Raw genomic sequence first — 15,313 nt, forward strand, 5'->3', positions numbered from 1 at the left:
CTAGAAAAATTGGCAGATAGCGAGCTACTTGGTTGTTGCAAGTAACTACTCAGCTAATAAGCTTATTATATAGAGCTATCAAACCAACTCGAGAACGTTGCGTGTCTCCATTCTTATTCATGAAGATTCAGAGACAACTAGATGGGTCATAGATATAGCCTAGAGGAACTCTTGTTAGTTGTCGAGGGACAAGGTTTCGCCCTAGGCCATGGCCCCTTACATGCGGCGCCCTGCCGCTCTCGCCAGAAGGTGCGTCGATGCTCCGGGGTGGGGCCTTGAGATATAGTGTAACACATGGGCGCGTTTACTACCTGAGTCACGCCTTCCCCCTGCAGAGGAACCACCAGCAGAGGAAGCCCACGAGGCCCCCCACGACAGCGATGACAGCCACGGAGATCCCTGCTATGGCACCAGTACTGAGGCCGCTCTTGTTGACGCTTCCGCCGGTGTTGTCGCCAGTGCCGTCGCCCATCACGAAGCACATGAACGCACCGGTGGATGACACCGTGCACTGCCTGCACCCAGCGAGCCCCTCAGAGCACGGATTACACTTTGTCCCAGCACTCTGCGGTTTGTAATATCCAGTGCTGCATGTAGCACAGGCGTTAGCGTCGTTAGCAGCCGTGCATGTCTCGCAGCTAAGATGGCACCTTTTATTGGAACAATCGCCATTATCAGCCGTTAGACCACTGGCACATTTTGTACATTTTCCTCCCTGCACTGTAGTACACACTTGCTTGCCAGGCTGTCTATCTGTCTGATAGCAACCGCCATCTTTGAAGAAGTAGTTATTTTCACATTGAGTGCATGCTCCATTACTCACCGTAGTGCAAAATCGTGTTCGCGTATTGGCCGCACAGTTGCCATCCAGTGGTGCCTGTTGAGTGTTCTTGCACTTTGAGCAGTATGCAGTTCCTCCTATCTGAGCCCCACACTCTGCGCATCCATCGTTTGTAGAACTCACGCTGCACTGGTTCATGCACGTGCCCCCATTGGCAGGAGTATCAGCATCTGTATACTGAAGCATCCTCCCAGCAGGACAAGCCGTACACTTATCAGCGCCCTCACCCTTGCACTCTACGCACGCATCGTTGCACTTCTTGCACTTTCTGTCAGTGTCATTTCCGTAGTAGCCCTTGAGGGTCGTGCAGTCAGATACGCATTGACTGGTTGGGGTGAGGTAGTACTCAGACAGACACTTTGTACAGACCTCCTTATCGGCACCTTCACTGGTGCACTCCAAACAGTGCTCTGTGTTACAGTTACTGATTGGTTGGCATTCAGTCGATTCAGTATTAGGTTGGAGTCCTTCGTTGCACTCGCACACTTGGCTATCCTGTCCGGTGGCCTTGGGGGTAGAGTTAGCAGGGCAACTAGCAACGCACGACTTTCTGTTGAGACCAAAGATGGTCTTCGTATCAGTCGTACACGTCTTACAAACCACTCCGTTGGCGCCTTTCTCACAAGTGGTGCAGTCAGTTGTTCCAGCCGACACACATGTATTGCACTCCTTTGCTTCTTCATCAACGTAGTGGGTTGCCGGACAACCAGCTGTGTCAACGCACGTGCCGGTTGTGGACTCGCCATCCTTCTTCAGGTACTTCTTGGTCCCAGACGTTTTACACAGGCTGCACTTCTGTTGCTCCTTGGCCACGCACACAGCGCAATTATCATCTGCACACGCGGTGCACTTCTTCTCGGTAGCGTCGATGAAGAAGCCCTCCTCATTAGTACACGCCTCTGCGCTAACACAGCTGGGTGCATCGCCAGCTTTAAAGTAGAATCCATCAACACACTCCCCACATATATTGTCCACCACACAGCTCTTGCAATCACCCACAGAGCATGTCACACACCCACTACCACCCTTGTTGGGCTTCTTACCACTGTCACAGGCAGTACACACAGCGACAGTCATACCAGCTGTTGTTAGAGCTGTCGGGGCTGTGCACTGAGAGCAGCCATCTACTCCCACGTATGCCTTAGCGGTACCTTGAGGATCTACTAGTGTGCCAAGGGAGTTGCCACATGCCAATACAGACTGCTGAGCATTGGATGCCCCTGGTACCAGGAAGTACTTATTATTCTCATTAACAGCGGTACAGACACCGTTGGCTGCTGTCTTGCACATGGACTTACCCGGCTGAGTTGACACACTATAGCAGCCTCCCATGTACAAGAAGTATCCTGTAGTACATGATGTACATGTATGATTGTTACAGTTATTCCCCTCTTTCTTTTCATTCCCAACACATAGTCCATTAATGGGGAACTCACTGTCCTTTCCACAGTATGAACAGTAGTGATGCTCCTTCCCTGTGTTGTCGATCACTATTGCATCGCAGGCTCCAGAAGTACCACCACAAGCCGTGGGGTCTTCACAAGTCTTCTCACACGTGACCGCTCCTCCAGCCCCTACCTTCTTTTGGTAGTTCACCTTACAAGAGTCACAAGTAAACGAGCCAGAGAGGGTGCACGTTGCACAGCCGGGCACTCCATCTGTCGGATCGTCGCATGGGACGCACTTCTTGGCCCCGTCATTCTTTAAGAAAAACCCTGGCTTGCACTTTTCACAGGTATCTATAGCGCCTCCTGGCCCGCACTTTCCGCAATCGCCAGCGCACGCAACGCATACGGCGGGGTTACCGTTCCCGCTGTCGTAGTAGCCATCGAGGCACGTCTTGCATTCTGGCTTAGCGCCGTTCTTGCTGCAGGTCCCGCAACCGGGGCTTCCCTTGTTATTATCTGTCTTGCTGCTATCGTTGCTACATAGTATGCATTCGGCATCTCCGTCGCTCAAGAAGTTCTCACCAGTTGCTCCGCTTTGAGTGCAGGTGCCGGCGTCTATACACGTAGTCGTCCCGTCGGCCTCTTCCTTGACTATCTTAGCTCCATTACATGCCGTGCACTTTGGGCCCCCAGTTGCCGGGTTGTACTCACACGTGGTGCAATCAGTTATTGCAGACGCCTTGCAGGTCATTGTCACAGGGTCAGCATAAGTGTTTCCAGTGCATCCATCACTATTCACGCATGCATTATCCTTCAGGAACGTATTTCCCTTACAAGAGGTACACTGGGTCTCTGTAGTCTCACAGGTCAGACAGGACTGATCACACTTCTCACATGTCTGAGCGTTCTTATAGTATCCATCTCTGCAGGTATCACACGTGGCCGCTCCTGGACTACCACTTGGTGCCGTACATGTGGCGCAGTTAGCCACCCCTGTATATCCATCTGCCCCATTGACATCATGACAGAGGATGCACTCGCTACCCTTCTCTGGTGTTGCAGCCGGGTTCTTGAACAGGCCGTTATCTGCCTTACAAGCAGTGCACAGTCCTCCCTCAGCCTTTGTGCATATCTCACTCCACTATCATACTATCACCCTCTATCACACCATTGTACAGCATTCACTACCCAAGTCACGCCTTCCCCCTGCACACGAACCACCAGCAGAGGAAGCCCACGAGGCCCCCCACGACAGCGATGACAGCGACGGAGATCCCTGCTATGGCACCAGTACTGAGGCCGCTTCTGTTGCCCCCGCTGGGCTTGGTGGACACGCACGCCTCACCCTCCAGCCTGTAGTCGTCCCCGCACTGGCCGCACTTGTTCTCCTCGCTGCACCTGACGCACCCGTCGATATTGCAGGCGATGCACTTCGTTCCGTCTGTGTTCGGCCTCTGGTCTTTACTGGTACAGGCCTCGCACTTATCGCCTGCTCCACAGTGCGAGCATCCGTCAACGGTACATGCGAAGCACCCGCTCCCAGCCAGGTTGGGCTTGTTGTTGTTGGTACACGCTGTACACACAGCAGCAGTCATACCAGTCTCAGACAGAGCTGTTGGGGCCGTGCATGCCGAACAGCCATCTACCCCCACATATGCCTTAGAGGTATCACCAGTGCCTACTAGTGTGCCAAGGGAGTTGCTACATGCCAATACAGACTGATTCTGATTGGTTGCCCCAGGGACTATGAAGTACCTATTGTTGGCATTAACAGCAGTACAGACACCGTTGGCTGCTGTCTTGCACATATGTTGTCCAGGTACTGTATCAACCTTGTAACAACCTCCCATATACAAGAAGTAGTTGTTAGTGCATTGTGTACATACACCTTGATCACATTGATTATTTGCTTTAGCACTATTACACTTCCCATCTATAGGATACGTATTAGCTTCTCCACAGTATGAGCAATAATGATGCTCTACACCCTTATCATCAATCACTATTGCATCGCAGGCACCAGAAGTTCCTCCACAGGCAGTATCATCTTCACAGATCTTGGTGCATGTGACAGAGCCAGTACTGCCCTCCTTGCGATAGTTAGGCTTACAGTCAGTGCACTTGAAAGCACCGTTGTTAGAGCAGACACTGCAGCCTTCGCGACCCTTATCGTCTACGCTATCGCATGGGACGCACTTCTTCCCCTGTTGATCTGTAGTAGTTACTAAGAAGTATCCAGTCTTGCAGGTTTCACACTTATTTGGATCACCAGCAACAGAGCATGTGGCACAGTTATCACCACACTTGTCTGTACATGTACTAGTACCACTATCAAAGAAGTATCCATCGAGACAGGCTGAGCAGGTTGGATTGTCACTTCCTGTTTTCGTACATGTCTTGCAGTTGGCCTTTCCTTCGTTACCAAGAGTTGAATCTGTCACATCACTACAAAGAGCACACGTTTTGTCCTCCTTCATAAATAAGGCCTCGTCAGCGCCCTCGCATCCTTCAAGCGTCTTCGCCACGCAGGTCGATGTCCCGTCGAGGGCCGTCCTGGGGGTCTTATTGGTCCCGCAGTTAGTGCACTTCGGCTTCCCCGTGGCCTTGTCGAAGGAGCATGCCGTGCACTCTGCGTGTATCGTACTACATGCCTTGCATGTTCCCGACTCCGGGTCAGCATAAGTGTTTCCATCGCATCCAGTATCTTGTACACATTGATTACTCTTCAGGTACTTCCCCTCTGGGCACGATGTACAATGATTCTGACCACTTCCATCGCAGGTCAGACAAGCGTCATTACATTTGGTACATGTCTGAGAGTTCTTGTAGTATCCATCTTGGCACTCTGTACACGTGGCAGGTCCTGGACTACTGTCTGACTTGGTACACTGTGCGCAGTTAGCCACCCCTGTATATCCATCTGCCCCATTGACATCATGACAGAGGATGCACTCACTACCAGGCTTCTGAGGTGTAACTGGGTTCTTGAACAGGCCGTTATCTGCTTTACAAGCAGTGCACAGTCCTCCCTCAGCCTTTGTGCATATCTCACTCCACTATCATACTATCATCACACTATCACCCTCTATCACACACTATCACCCATTGTACAGCATTCACTACCCAAGTCACGCCTTCCCCCTGCACACGAACCACCAGCAGAGGAAGCCCACGAGGCCCCCCACGACAGCGATGACAGCGACGGAGATCCCTGCTATGGCACCAGTACTGAGGCCGCTTCTGTTGCCCCCGCTGGGCTTGGTGGACACGCACGCCTCACCCTCCAGCCTGTAGTCGTCCCCACACTGGCCGCACTTGTTCTCCTCGCTGCACCTGACGCACCCGTCGATATTGCAGGCGATGCACTTCGTTCCGTCTGTGTTCGGCCTCTGGTCTTTACTGGTACAGGCCTCGCACTTACCGCCTGCTCCACAGTGCGAGCATCCACTAACGGTACATGGGAAGCACCCGCTCCCAGCCAGGTTGGGCTTGTTGTTGTTGGTACACGCTGTACACACAGCAGCAGTCATACCAGTCTCAGATGGAGCTGCTGGGGCCGTACATGCCGAACAGCCATCTACCCCCACATATGCCTTAGAGGTATCACCAGTGCCTACTAGTGTGCCAAGGGAGTTGCTACATGCCAATACAGACTGATTCTGATTGGTTGCCCCAGGGACTATGAAGTACCTATTGTTGGCATTAACAGCAGTACAGACACCGTTGGCTGCTGTCTTGCACATATGTTGTCCAGGTACTGTATCAACCTTGTAACAACCTCCCATATACAAGAAGTAGTTGTTAGTGCATTGTGTACATACACCTTGATCACATTGATTATTTGCTTTAGCACTATTACACTTCCCATCTATAGGATACGTATTAGCTTCTCCACAGTATGAGCAATAATGATGCTCTACACCCTTATCATCAATCACTATTGCATCGCAGGCACCAGAAGTTCCTCCACAGGCAGTATCATCTTCACAGATCTTGGTGCATGTGACAGAGCCAGTACTGCCCTCCTTGCGATAGTTAGGCTTACAGTCAGTGCACTTGAAAGCACCGTTGTTAGAGCAGACACTGCAGCCTTCGCGACCCTTATCGTCTACGCTATCGCATGGGACGCACTTCTTCCCCTGTTGATCTGTAGTAGTTACTAAGAAGTATCCAGTCTTGCAGGTTTCACACTTATTTGGATCACCAGCAACAGAGCATGTGGCACAGTTATCACCACACTTGTCTGTACATGTACTAGTACCACTATCAAAGAAGTATCCATCGAGACAGGCTGAGCAGGTTGGATTGTCACTTCCTGTTTTCGTACATGTCTTGCAGTTGGCCTTTCCTTCGTTACCAAGAGTTGAATCTGTCACATCACTACAAAGAGCACACGTTTTGTCCTCCTTCATAAATAAGGCCTCGTCAGCGCCCTCGCATCCTTCAAGCGTCTTCGCCACGCAGGTCGATGTCCCGTCGAGGGCCGTCCTGGGGGTCTTATTGGTCCCGCAGTTAGTGCACTTCGGCTTCCCCGTGGCCTTGTCGAAGGAGCATGCCGTGCACTCTGCGTGTATCGTACTACATGCCTTGCATGTTCCCGACTCCGGGTCAGCATAAGTGTTTCCATCGCATCCAGTATCTTGTACACATTGATTACTCTTCAGGTACTTCCCCTCTGGGCACGATGTACAATGATTCTGACCACTTCCATCGCAGGTCAGACAAGCTTCATTACATTTGACACATGTCTGAGAGTTCTTGTAGTATCCATCTTGGCACTCTGTACACGTGGCAGGTCCTGGACTACTGTCTGACTTGGTACACTGTGCGCAGTTAGCCACCCCTGTATATCCATCTGCCCCATTGACATCATGACAGAGGATGCACTCACTACCAGGCTTCTGAGGTGTAACTGGGTTCTTGAACAGGCCGTTATCTGCTTTACAAGCAGTGCACAGTCCTCCCTCAGCCTTTGTGCATATCTCACTCCACTATCATACTATCACCCTCTATCACACATTGTACAGCATTCACTACCCAAGTCACGCCTTCCCCCTGCACACGAACCACCAGCAGAGGAAGCCCACGAGGCCCCCCACGACAGCGATGACAGCGACGGAGATCCCTGCTATGGCACCAGTACTGAGGCCGCTCTTGTTGACGCTTCCGCCGGTGTTGTCGCCAGTGCCGTCGCCCATCACGAAGCACATGAACGCACCGGTGGATGACACCGTGCACTGCCTGCACCCAGCGAGCCCCTCAGAGCACGGATTACACTTTGTCCCAGCACTCTGCGGTTTGTAATATCCAGTGCTGCATGTAGCACAGGCGTTAGCGTCGTTAGCAGCCGTGCATGTCTCGCAGCTAAGATGGCACCTTTTATTGGAACAATCGCCATTATCAGCCGTTAGACCACTGGCACATTTTGTACATTTTCCTCCCTGCACTGTAGTACACACTTGCTTGCCAGGCTGTCTATCTGTCTGATAGCAACCGCCATCTTTGAGGAAGTAGTTATTTTCACATTGAGTGCATGCTCCATTACTCACCGTAGTGCAAAATCGTGTTCGCGTATTGGCCGCACAGTTGCCATCCAGTGGTGCCTGTTGAGTGTTCTTGCACTTTGAGCAGTATGCAGTTCCTCCTATCTGAGCCCCACACTCTGCGCATCCATCGTTTGTAGAACTCACGCTGCACTGGTTCATGCACGTGCCCCCATTGGCAGGAGTATCAGCATCTGTATACTGAAGCATCCTCCCAGCAGGACAAGCCGTACACTTATCAGCGCCCTCACCCTTGCACTCTACGCACGCATCGTTGCACTTCTTGCACTTTCTGTCAGTGTCATTTCCGTAGTAGCCCTTGAGGGTCGTGCAGTCAGATACGCATTGACTGGTTGGGGTGAGGTAGTACTCAGACAGACACTTTGTACAGACCTCCTTATCGGCACCTTCACTGGTGCACTCCAAACAGTGCTCTGTGTTACAGTTACTGATTGGTTGGCATTCAGTCGATTCAGTATTAGGTTGGAGTCCTTCGTTGCACTCGCACACTTGGCTATCCTGTCCGGTGGCCTTGGGGGTAGAGTTAGCAGGGCAACTAGCAACGCACGACTTTCTGTTGAGACCAAAGATGGTCTTCGTATCAGTCGTACACGTCTTACAAACCACTCCGTTGGCGCCTTTCTCACAAGTGGTGCAGTCAGTTGTTCCAGCCGACACACATGTATTGCACTCCTTTGCTTCTTCATCAACGTAGTGGGTTGCCGGACAACCAGCTGTGTCAACGCACGTGCCGGTTGTGGACTCGCCATCCTTCTTCAGGTACTTCTTGGTCCCAGACGTTTTACACAGGCTGCACTTCTGTTGCTCCTTGGCCACGCACACAGCGCAATTATCATCTGCACACGCGGTGCACTTCTTCTCGGTAGCGTCGATGAAGAAGCCCTCCTCATTAGTACACGCCTCTGCGCTAACACAGCTGGGTGCATCGCCAGCTTTAAAGTAGAATCCATCAACACACTCCCCACATATATTGTCCACCACACAGCTCTTGCAATCACCCACAGAGCATGTCACACACCCACTACCACCCTTGTTGGGCTTCTTACCACTGTCACAGGCAGTACACACAGCGACAGTCATACCAGCTGTTGTTAGAGCTGTCGGGGCTGTGCACTGAGAGCAGCCATCTACTCCCACGTATGCCTTAGCGGTACCTTGAGGATCTACTAGTGTGCCTAGGGGGTTACTACATGCCAACACGGACTGCTGAGCATTGGTTGCTTCTGGGACTACGAAGTACTTATTATTCTCACTAACAGCTGTACAGACACCGTTGGCTGCTGTCTTGCACATGGACTTACCCGGCTGAGTTGACACACTATAGCAGCCTCCCATGTACAAGAAGTATCCTGTAGTACATGATGTACATGTATGATTGTTACAGTTATTCCCCTCTTTCTTTTCATTCCCAACACATAGTCCATTAATGGGGAACTCACTGTCCTTTCCACAGTATGAACAGTAGTGATGCTCCTTCCCTGTGTTGTCGATCACTATTGCATCGCAGGCTCCAGAAGTACCACCACAAGCCGTGGGGTCTTCACAAGTCTTCTCACACGTGACCGCTCCTCCAGCCCCTACCTTCTTTTGGTAGTTCACCTTACAAGAGTCACAAGTAAACGAGCCAGAGAGGGTGCACGTTGCACAGCCGGGCACTCCATCTGTCGGATCGTCGCATGGGACGCACTTCTTGGCCCCGTCATTCTTTAAGAAAAACCCTGGCTTGCACTTTTCACAGGTATCTATAGCGCCTCCTGGCCCGCACTTTCCGCAATCGCCAGCGCACGCAACGCATACGGCGGGGTTACCGTTCCCGCTGTCGTAGTAGCCATCGAGGCACGTCTTGCATTCTGGCTTAGCGCCGTTCTTGCTGCAGGTCCCGCAACCGGGGCTTCCCTTGTTATTATCTGTCTTGCTGCTATCGTTGCTACATAGTATGCATTCGGCATCTCCGTCGCTCAAGAAGTTCTCACCAGTTGCTCCGCTTTGAGTGCAGGTGCCGGCGTCTATACACGTAGTCGTCCCGTCGGCCTCTTCCTTGACTATCTTAGCTCCATTACATGCCGTGCACTTTGGGCCCCCAGTTGCCGGGTTGTACTCACACGTGGTGCAATCAGTTATTGCAGACGCCTTGCAGGTCATTGTCACAGGGTCAGCATAAGTGTTTCCAGTGCATCCATCACTATTCACGCATGCATTATCCTTCAGGAACGTATTTCCCTTACAAGAGGTACAGTGGGTCGCCTCAGTCTCACAGGTGGCACAGTTCCCTTGGCACTTCTCACATGTCTGAGCGTTCTTATAGTATCCATCTCTGCAGGTATCACACGTGGCAGGTCCTGGACTACCACTTGGTGCCGTACATGTGGCGCAGTTAGCCACCCCTGTATATCCATCTGCCCCATTGACATCATGACAGAGGATGCACTCGCTACCCTTCTCTGGTGTTGCAGCCGGGTTCTTGAACAGGCCGTTATCTGCCTTACAAGCAGTGCACACTCCACTACTGGCCTTTGTGCATATCACACTCCACTATCACCCTCTATCACCCATTATCACACACTATCACACATTGTATAGCATTCACTACCTGAGTCATGCCTTCCCTCTACATATGAACCACCAGCAGAGGAAGCCCACGAGGCCCCCCACGACAGCGATGACAGCCACGGAGATCCCTGCTATGGCACCAGTGCTGAGCCCGCTCCTGTTGGTGCTCATAGACACACACTTACCATTGTCTAGACTGTATCCATCAACACACTCCCCACACACATCATCCACCACACAGCTCTTGCAGTCACTCACAGAGCACAGCACACACCCACTACCATCCCTGTTGGGCTTCTTACTACTGTCACAAGAGGTACACACAGCGACAGTCATACCAGCTGTTGTTAGAGCTGTTGGTGCTGTACACCGGGAGCAGCCATCCACCCCCACGTATGCCTTAGCAGTATTACCAGTACCTATTAGTGTGCCTAATGGGTTACCACATGCCAATACAGACTGATTCTGATTGGATGCTCCTGGTACTACGAAGTACTTATTACTTGCTGCTTCTGTGCATATCCCACTACTATCTGCTTTCGAGCACATGAAGCTACCAGGAGCCTTCTGAGTGCTATAACAACCTCCCATATAGAGGAAGTAGTTAGCAGCACATGATGTACATGTATGACTGTTACAGTTATTCCCGTTCTTTTGACTACTTTCAACACAGATGCCATCAATAGGGAACTTATTAGCCTCTCCACAATAGGAACAGTAGTGCTTTGCATTGCCCTGATTATCAATCACTGTGGCATCACAAGAGCCAGCTGTCCCACCACAAGCAGTGGGGTCCTCGCAGGTCTTCTCTGTGCATGTATAGTTGTCTTGGTTTCCAGCGGGTTTTCTGTTAGGCTTGCACTTTGTGCACTTGAGGGATCCAGTACTGTTGTCACACTCGGCACAGCCCTCGATGCCATTATCGGTTTTGCTATCACAGGGGACACACTTTCCTGCTGGTTTTGCAACCTCAACGAGGAAGAACCCTGCCTTGCAGGTCAGGCACTTATCCTCGGCAGTTTCAGCTGAGCATGTGGCACAGTTGTCGGCGCACTTGTCTGTACATGTCTTAGTATTTGTATTAAAGAAGTAGCCATCCAGACACTCTGAACAGACCGGTGGTTGTCCAGAAGCTTTAGCACATTTTTTACAGTTATCCTTTCCCTGATCGTTGCCAGACCCACTACTATCACTGCATAGATAACAGGCTGAGTCATCGTCTGCCTTGAAGTGATTCTCGTCTACGCAATCAGACGTAACAGTAACGCATGTCGTGGTGCCGTCGATGGCCGTCTTCACCTTCTTATTGTTATTACAGGCGGTGCACTGGGGCTTACTGACGGTCGCATTGTACTCACACGTGGTGCAATCAGTTATTGCAGAATCCTTGCAGGTCATTGTCACAGGGTCAGCATAAGTGTTTCCAGTGCATCCATTATTATTCACGCATGACTTGTCAGTCTTCAGGTACTTCCCCTCTGGACACGATGTACACTGATTCGGACCACTTCCATCGCAGGTCAGACAAGACTGATCACACTGCATACATACCAGAGAGTCCTTGTAGTATCCATCTTGGCAGGTATCACACGTGGCAGCCCCTGGACTATTAGCTGGTGCCGTGCACTTGAGGCAATTAGCCACTCCCTTGTTCTCATTCGCTCCCGTGGCATCATGGCACAGGATGCACTCATTACCAGGGGTCACTGTCGTAGCCTTGTTCTGGAATATGTACTGGTTATCTACCTTACAAGCAGTGCACACTCCATCACTGGCTGCTGTGCATATCACACTCCACTATCACACATTATCACACTATCACCTTCTATCACACATTGTACAGCATTCACTACCTAAGTCACGCCTTCCCTCTACACACGAACCACCAGCAGAGGAAGCCCACGAGGCCCCCCACGACAGCGATGACAGCCACGGAGATCCCTGCTATGGCACCAGTACTGAGGCCGCTCTTGTTGACGCTTCCGCCGGTGTTGTCGCCAGTGCCGTCGCCCATCACGAAGCACATGAACGCACCGGTGGATGACACCGTGCACTGCCTGCACCCAGCGAGCCCCTCAGAGCACGGATTACACTTTGTCCCAGCACTCTGCGGTTTGTAATATCCAGTGCTGCATGTAGCACAGGCGTTAGCGTCGTTAGCAGCCGTGCATGTCTCGCAGCTAAGATGGCACCTTTTATTGGAACAATCGCCATTATCAGCCGTTAGACCACTGGCACATTTTGTACATTTTCCTCCCTGCACTGTAGTACACACTTGCTTGCCAGGCTGTCTATCTGTCTGATAGCAACCGCCATCTTTGAGGAAGTAGTTATTTTCACATTGAGTGCATGCTCCATTACTCACCGTAGTGCAAAATCGTGTTCGCGTATTGGCCGCACAGTTGCCATCCAGTGGTGCCTGTTGAGTGTTCTTGCACTTTGAGCAGTATGCAGTTCCTCCTATCTGAGCCCCACACTCTGCGCATCCATCGTTTGTAGAACTCACGCTGCACTGGTTCATGCACGTGCCCCCATTGGCAGGAGTATCAGCATCTGTATACTGAAGCATCCTCCCAGCAGGACAAGCCGTACACTTATCAGCGCCCTCACCCTTGCACTCTACGCACGCATCGTTGCACTTCTTGCACTTTCTGTCAGTGTCATTTCCGTAGTAGCCCTTGAGGGTCGTGCAGTCAGATACGCATTGACTGGTTGGGGTGAGGTAGTACTCAGACAGACACTTTGTACAGACCTCCTTATCGGCACCTTCACTGGTGCACTCCAAACAGTGCTCTGTGTTACAGTTACTGATTGGTTGGCATTCAGTCGATTCAGTATTAGGTTGGAGTCCTTCGTTGCACTCGCACACTTGGCTATCCTGTCCGGTGGCCTTGGGGGTAGAGTTAGCAGGGCAACTAGCAACGCACGACTTTCTGTTGAGACCAAAGATGGTCTTCGTATCAGTCGTACACGTCTTACAAACCACTCCGTTGGCGCCTTTCTCACAAGTGGTGCAGTCAGTTGTTCCAGCCGACACACATGTATTGCACTCCTTTGCTTCTTCATCAACGTAGTGGGTTGCCGGACAACCAGCTGTGTCAACGCACGTGCCGGTTGTGGACTCGCCATCCTTCTTCAGGTACTTCTTGGTCCCAGACGTTTTACACAGGCTGCACTTCTGTTGCTCCTTGGCCACGCACACAGCGCAATTATCATCTGCACACGCGGTGCACTTCTTCTCGGTAGCGTCGATGAAGAAGCCCTCCTCATTAGTACACGCCTCTGCGCTAACACAGCTGGGTGCATCGCCAGCTTTAAAGTAGAATCCATCAACACACTCCCCACATATATTGTCCACCACACAGCTCTTGCAATCACCCACAGAGCATGTCACACACCCACTACCACCCTTGTTGGGCTTCTTACCACTGTCACAGGCAGTACACACAGCGACAGTCATACCAGCTGTTGTTAGAGCTGTCGGGGCTGTGCACTGAGAGCAGCCATCTACTCCCACGTATGCCTTAGCGGTACCTTGAGGATCTACTAGTGTGCCTAGGGGGTTACTACATGCCAACACGGACTGCTGAGCATTGGATGCCCCTGGTACCAGGAAGTACTTATTATTCTCATTAACAGCGGTACAGACACCGTTGGCTGCTGTCTTGCACATATGTTGTCCAGGTGGACTCTGAGTGCTATAACAACCACCCATATATAAGAAATATCCTGTAGTACAAGACTCACAGACATGGTTGTTACAAGTATTACTTTGAGCCTCACTAGCACAGAGACCATCTATAGGATACTTACTGCTATCCCCACAGTATGAACAGTAGTGCTTTGTGGTGCCCTGATCATCTATTATCATGGCATCACAAGCACCAGAGGTACCCCCACAGGCAGTATCATCTTCACATACCTTTGTACATGTAACAGGACTGGTACCACTCTGCTTGCGATAGTTCACCTTACAGTCAGTACACTTGAAAGTACTGGCCTCCATTGTGCATTGGGAGCACCCCTCGATGCCCCCATTGTTTGTGTCATCGCAGGCGAAGCATTCTCCAGGAGTGCTACTGACCTTCAGGAAGAACCCGGTCTTGCAGGTTTGGCATTTGGTCTTGTCAGCTTTTTCAGAACATGTGGCACAGTTAGCACCACAGGCCTCACACGTGGCGGCAGGGCCATTTCCTTCTTTGATATACCCTTCGAGGCATTCTATGCATTCTGGTTTCTGACTTTGCTGCTTAGTACATGTCTTGCAGCCGGCAATGCCTTTGTTCTTTTGTTCTGGATCCGACGCTGCGGGATCACTGCACAAACGACACACGTTGTCTTCGGTCATAAAGAGACCGTTATCAGCTCCTTGACACCCGGCGTAGTTCTTCGCCACGCAGGTCGAGGTTCCATCAAGGGTCGTCCTGGGGATCTTACTGTTATCACAAGCTGTGCACTTCGGCTTCTTGGTAGTCGAATCAACTTCACACTGGGTACATGCTTGATCTATCGTGTTGCAGTCCCTACAAGTTCCCGACTCTGGGTCAGCATAAGTGTTTCCAGTGCACTCATTACTATTCACGCATGCATTATCCTTCAGGAACGTATTTCCCTTACAAGAGGTACACTGGGTCGCCGACGTCTCACAGGTCAGGCAAGAGTCGTTGCACTTCTCACATGCGCCGTTACTATTTAGAAAGTATCCCTCTGTGCATGCAGTACACGTGGCAGCCCCCTTGTTACTGTCTGGCGCTGTGCATGTGGCGCAGCTCTCCACTCCCTTATATCCATTCGCTCCCGTGGCATCATGACAGAGTATGCACTCCCCACCAGGGGTCACCTTGTCTGCCCCATTCTGGAATATGTACTGACTATCTGTATTACAAGCAGTGCACACTCCATCACTGGCTGCTGTGCATATCACACTCCACTATCACACATTATCACACTATCACCTTCTATCACACATT

The 15,313-nt window shown here is 51.3% G+C and overlaps 6 pseudogenes; all 6 read right to left on the bottom strand.

The window, feature by feature from the left end:
- Positions 1 to 316: 316 nt before the first annotated feature.
- On the bottom strand, positions 317 to 3,370 carry GL50803_0034357 (pVSP; annotated as a pseudogene; the record flags this gene model as incomplete).
- A 52-nt stretch (positions 3,371 to 3,422) lies between these two features.
- Positions 3,423 to 5,285, bottom strand: GL50803_0050010 (pVSP; annotated as a pseudogene; the record flags this gene model as incomplete).
- A 72-nt stretch (positions 5,286 to 5,357) lies between these two features.
- GL50803_0050011 (pVSP) lies at positions 5,358 to 7,220 on the bottom strand (annotated as a pseudogene; the record flags this gene model as incomplete).
- Positions 7,221 to 7,271: 51 nt separating this feature from the next.
- Positions 7,272 to 10,325, bottom strand: GL50803_0050012 (pVSP; annotated as a pseudogene; the record flags this gene model as incomplete).
- A 63-nt stretch (positions 10,326 to 10,388) lies between these two features.
- On the bottom strand, positions 10,389 to 12,140 carry GL50803_0050013 (pVSP; annotated as a pseudogene; the record flags this gene model as incomplete).
- Positions 12,141 to 12,201: 61 nt separating this feature from the next.
- GL50803_0050014 (pVSP) lies at positions 12,202 to 15,273 on the bottom strand (annotated as a pseudogene; the record flags this gene model as incomplete).
- Between the last annotated feature and the right edge of the window lie 40 nt (positions 15,274 to 15,313).

The sequence above is a fragment of the Giardia intestinalis genome, chromosome 5 (genome assembly GCF_000002435.2).
Source record: "Giardia intestinalis strain WB C6 chromosome 5, whole genome shotgun sequence".
Taxonomy (NCBI): Eukaryota; Fornicata; order Diplomonadida; family Hexamitidae; genus Giardia; species Giardia duodenalis.